The sequence below is a fragment of the Limulus polyphemus genome, unplaced genomic scaffold (assembly GCF_000517525.1).
Source record: "Limulus polyphemus unplaced genomic scaffold, Limulus_polyphemus-2.1.2 Scaffold10079, whole genome shotgun sequence".
NCBI lineage: Eukaryota > Metazoa > Arthropoda > Merostomata > Xiphosura > Limulidae > Limulus > Limulus polyphemus.
In genome coordinates, this window is record NW_013675689.1 from 13,162 (window position 1) to 19,158 (window position 5,997).

A 5,997-nucleotide genomic window follows, 5' to 3' on the forward strand; every position below is an offset into this window, starting at 1 on the left:
AGTTTTAGTTTGTAGACATACAAACAAAATCATAATTTACATTAAACTCAGATTGTGGTTCTCAGTTTTAGTTTGTGGACATACAAACAAAATCATGATTTATATTAAACTCTGATTGTGATTCTTCAGTTTTAGTTTGTGGACATACAAACAAAATCATAATTTATATTAAACTCTGATTGTGGTTCTTCAGTTTTAGTTTGTAGACATACAAACAAAATCATAATTTACATTAAACTCAGATTGTGGTTCTCAGTTTTAGTTTGTGGACATACAAACAAAATCATGATTTATATTAAACTCTGATTGTGGTTCTCAGTTTTAGTTTGTGGACATACAAACAAAATCATAATTTATATTAAAATCTGATTGTGATTCTTCAGTTTTAGTTTGTAGACATACAAACAAAATCATAATTTAAGTGCTGATTGTCCTCCTTTCCACACTCGTTAATATTTCTCTACACGCATTGAGTTTATGTTATGTAACATCCAACATTTCAGTCTCTGAGTGCTTAACATGAAACGGAATGTTCAGACAGTGATAATATGACTAGTATTAGTTAAGTAGTAGCAAAGTTACTGAGATTATCCAAACAGGGGCATGATTAATCAAAATTATGAAACGGTCGTAACATAAATCATTTTATCTAAGCAACATTATAAATCTAATGATTCCAGAACTATCAAAATAGTGGTTATCTTTAATGATTTGTTGTGAAAGTCAAAATTACACAACAACAATATTTCCAGTTGCTGCAGGAATGTCCCCCTAAATTCTTTTAAAGAAATTAGAAATATTTCATTCACAGCAATACTCCTTAAAAGTATGTGGTCTTCAATCTCTGTATTTATGATTAGCCAAATAAGGTTGTGTTTATTCAAGCCCGAGGTTAAACCCTGGTTATGCTAATGGTTATTAATTCACCTTATCATTATCAAATGACTTTTTCAATTATGGTGTTTATTTTATTGTTTTATGCTGTATGCCAGTCTTGCTGTAATTCTTGAATTAAAGTTATTCATAATCGCCACGGAGTTTTGGAATGTTTTATTTTCTTCTAGGCTTACTCCTGAATTCAGTTTTATCAACAAAATTAAGGGATTTGGAGGAAATCAAAATTAACATCACTGTTTCAGTGCCAGTAATATGTAGTGATGACTGGTTTGGTATGTGATAGATATAAACATAAATATTCATTCACTAATCTAGAGTGTTTTTCAGTTATTTTTTGCATCTGACAAACATATCTGCAGCATTTAACCACTTCATATGTTAAACTTTAACAGCAATTTACAGTCACAGTTAACAATGGTATTTGCTATTTTTGTGATAGTATCAATTACATTATTTGAAAATTTTTGCTACCATGACATGTATCAAATAGCCCCTGGTGTCATTCGGTGTTTGTTAGGCATAACCACATTTGAGTTTCTCCATTACAGTCACCATTTGCTAAACACCAACAGCATCATTTAGTCTATTTAAATATCCATGGGAAATTTGGTAGTACAGTTAGCAATATGTGGTTTCTGGAGGTTAGGGTTCTTGGCTCATAGTATGTGGGTGGTGGGATTGAAACTCGACACTAAACATACTCACACTTTCAGCTGTGTGGATATCAATCCCACTGTCCATTAGTAAAGAGTAGCCCAACAGTTGGGGGTGGGTGCTGCCTGGTCACCCTATGGTAAGGGATTAAAATTTGTTAGGGCAGTAGATGGCCTTAGTACCTTTATCATAAAACAATATGTAGTCACAGTTTCAATATCTTTTGTCACATGTTACCAGCAGCACAAGATTACTTCAAAAAACAGGAATAAACAGGCTACTAAAGAATATGACACCGTTTGATTTCCAGGATCACCAAGGTTTTCACAACATTTGATTAATCAGTTTCAATTTTAAAAGATGAATGGTCTTTTTGTCTCAATTACAACCAATAAAAGAAAACAAAGGCATCAGTCTTGGATGGCAGGTTTCTACCAGCAAGTAGTAATTATGCATTTTTACTTTTATGAGTAAAGAAATACTTTCTTTTTTACTGTAAAAAATGCAAATATGAATTTTTTTCACATAATATTGAAAAAGTTGCTCTCAGAGCCAGCCAAATTTTAAATTATTACTTTACCAGCTCTAGGTTACATATATCGAAGTTATATACTACATATTTTAATGACTGATACAATAAATAGTCAATGGAGACTGTAGCTGACAGTATTACAGTTAAAACTTATGATAAATTTGTCAATGTGCAAGTTATTAAAAAATGTATTCATCACGTGGATTTTTTTTGTGATTGTGAAAGATATTTTTGTATTGTGTTAAAAATATTATTTTCTTTGCAAGTAATAATACTTACTCACGACTAATAGTAACCTAATTTGGCCAAACTTCATACGATATTATTGGGATTATGGACGAAAATACAATTAACAGCAATAAAATCATTGTCGGTTTTGGTTTTATAAGATTAACTATCAACAGTCAAGTTATTAAAGTTGTGTATATATATATTAGCTGTTTGTGCTACTTTTACTAATGGTAGTTTTCATACCTCATTGAAAACGAAAATTTAGAAAAAGTAAACATTTTATAAAAAAGGATTTTTCTGGGAAGTACTGTACCGATATAAACTATATATGTATATATATATATTAAAAGTGGTACCCTTTGTTGAAAAAATATTTTTTTAAGAACTTAATTTTTTTAGTATTTACGAAGTACATGAATAAAGATATAATCAAACCCTCACGTACGTCCCTTGTGAAAGTCGTGTACTTGTTGCGAGGTTTGTACTTTTATCGAAAATTGTGTTCTGTGGTAAAGAAATGGTTGTTGCACGTACCGTAGTTATTTTTCTAAGTGTCTAAATATTGATACTCAAAGTGTGATGTTTTTTATGGATTCGTGTTTCTGGTGCCAAGCAATAGATGGCGCCACATTGTATAATTTCGGTTACATACATAGGTAGATACATATATACACGCTACGTCCATTATAAAGATTAAATTATTTTAATCCTAATCCAATTTTTTGCAGGAGTGACTCTCATAAGTCAGACAGTCTTTCACCAACTAAGTTAAAGGGTAAATCGTACGACAACTCACACTACTGCATCCTCCACTGTTTCAGCAATAAATTTACAGTGCTAAAATCTGTGGTTCGACTCTCCCACAGTAGACAGAGCACAAACTGCCCATTGTGTAGATTTGGGCAAGCTAAAAAACACCATTATCTACTACATTCTCCACCTCTCACAAATAAGGCTCATTCTTGTGTCTTAGTTCAAATGATTGATCTCTATAATCCTTTTTGTTTTGTATTGTCCAAGAGTGAAATCAAACTAGAACATCACACAACAAATGAGTGGTCTCCAAATTCGATGACGAGAAACACACTTTGAGACAAATAATGGTTGGAGACGGCTTCAATTGGTAATGAAGAAAAACTACCCGGTTTAGAGAAGGGAAACAGTGAAGCCATTAATGAAGTTACTACCACTGATATGACTGTTACCGATAATAGGACATTTCCTGATGGAGCAGATGAACCCCACGTGAAGCAGAAGCCAACGAGACGGAGGCCAGTACGGAAGAAGATTCGTCCTGTAAAATTAGGAGACTGTTGTATTTTAATTTTGTGTGTGTATATTCTGTACATTTAATCAAGTTATTGGTAATTATCTATTGGTTTAATGTAAGTGGCTATTGTTCGGGACGAACAATACTAAGGAAGGGGCAGTGTTATGACAGCGGAAGTCACGTGACGCTGGTAACACGTCATGAGTTTCTAGAAGGATCATGACTGTTCCTGGCAACTCTAGTGTTTGCCAGACGCCCTCTATTTTTGTATATAAGCCCGGCAAATAAAGCGGAGATATGAATTGCAGATAGGGAGATATAGAGACAGATAATCGAGTCAAGTGAGCGGTAGTGATCGTAAGTAAAGTGCGTGAATCGTTGTGAATTATAGCGTGTGTTTAATTTAAAGTGACTGTGGAAATTAAGTGTATTGTAAAGTTGTATTGAAAAAGAATAAACTAGTTTTAGTTAAGAAAGGTCTTGTATCGCTGAAGTTCCTCAGGAAGAATTTTACGGGAAATTAACAAACGACCAGAGATGTAACACTATTATTCTCTATTCAATTATAAGTCTCAAACAACCTGTGATATTTGTGGTCGTTTGTGAACACTGTATGGCAAAGAAATGGTCTGGTGAAACACCTTCAATGTGTTGTTCTGGTGGTAAAGTTTATTCAAATCATTCTTACAAGGAAATAATGAAGAATATCAACAGTTTGTAACCAAAATTAGGAAGTATAACAACTGTTTTCAAATGACTTCCTTTGGGTTATTCAATCTATGAACAAAGCTACATGCCTACATTCAAAATAGAAGGCTAAATCTACCATAGCATTGGTTCATTACAACCTCTTCCCACTGAATCACAATTTTTCAAGTCTATTTCATGGGAAACTCATCAGAAGAGGATAGACGAAGATAAAGAAATACTCCAGGAGTTGAAACAAGTTTAGTTTTAGTCTTGCAAGAAATGTTACATTCTCACAATCGCTGCATCAAAAGTTTCAAATCAGCTATAGAAAATCGTACATCAGAATATTTGAAAATTGTCATCCATGCTGATTAAAAACGATCCTTCAGGAGAACATGAGCGTTGGTTTAATACTTCGGTTTTTGATGAAGTGGCAATATTAATGGTGGGAGAGGATTATGGAAGGAGAAATATTGTACTTAAACAAAGTGATAAGATTAAAAAGAGTAACTGACACTAATAGGGCATATGATTGTTTACAATATTCATTACTATTCTGGAAAGGAGAAGATGGTTATCATTTCACAGTTTGGCAAAGAAATCCTTACGCTGAAGAATTCATGGTGAACAAAGAAGTTACTATAAAGGCTTTCTATACATACAGGTTAATGTTCAAGGAAAAATGAGCTTAACACTATTTTGAAGGTAAGGGGCCTTTTCCTTCAATGTGCTGCTGATATGTATGAAAAACTGAGTCAGAGAGATTGTTATTTGTAAGAAATAATCAAAAGAAATTCAGGGCAGAAAATTACATTAATTTAAGAGATGCTGTGAGAGAAGATGGATATGTTGGGCAGCTGGTGATTTTGTCTTCAGGTTTTACTGGAGGTCCCAGATATATACACACAAGATGTGTTATCTTAAGAAGAATGGACACCATTACCATAATATTTAACTGTAATCCAAATTGGATGACAATCACAAGAGAACTACTAAGTAACCAAAAATCTCTAAACCACCATGATATAATTGCACGTGTCTTTAGATTAAATGTTGTTACACTTATAGAACTTTTAACAAAGCATGAAATCATTGGTAACACACAATGTGACATGTACACTATTGAATGTTAAAAAAGAGGCCTTCCACATGCACACAAACTAATTTGACTTGAAGAAAACATCAGACTCGATCAAATTAATTATATTATTTCTGCAGTTACACAAGCCTAATGAAGATCCCACTTTGTTTGAAATTGTGAAAAAGCATATGATTCATGGTTCATTAAACATAAATTCCCCATGCATGAAAGAAGGAAAATGTAGCAAAAGATTTACAAAGGCTTTCCTCAAAGAGACAGAAATTGATGGATATCTACTTCATAGGAGAAGAAAGTCAGATGATGGAGGACAAAGCACTCTTTAGAAGGAAAATAAAATTGACATTAGGTGAAATGTACCTCATAACTCTTACCTCTCTAGAATTCTCAATGTTGAATCATGCAATTCAGTTAAAAGCATAAATATGTATGTAAATATGTCAATAAGGGTTCAGATATGGCTGTCTTTGGTACTTAACAAGATGGTAATGTAAGAAATGAAGTTTCAACACACCACTTGGGAAGATACATAAGTACAAATGAAGCAATTTGGAGAATATTTGAATTTCCAATACATAAACGTCATCCAACAGTTGTGCATTTACACCCTATCGAATTACTAAG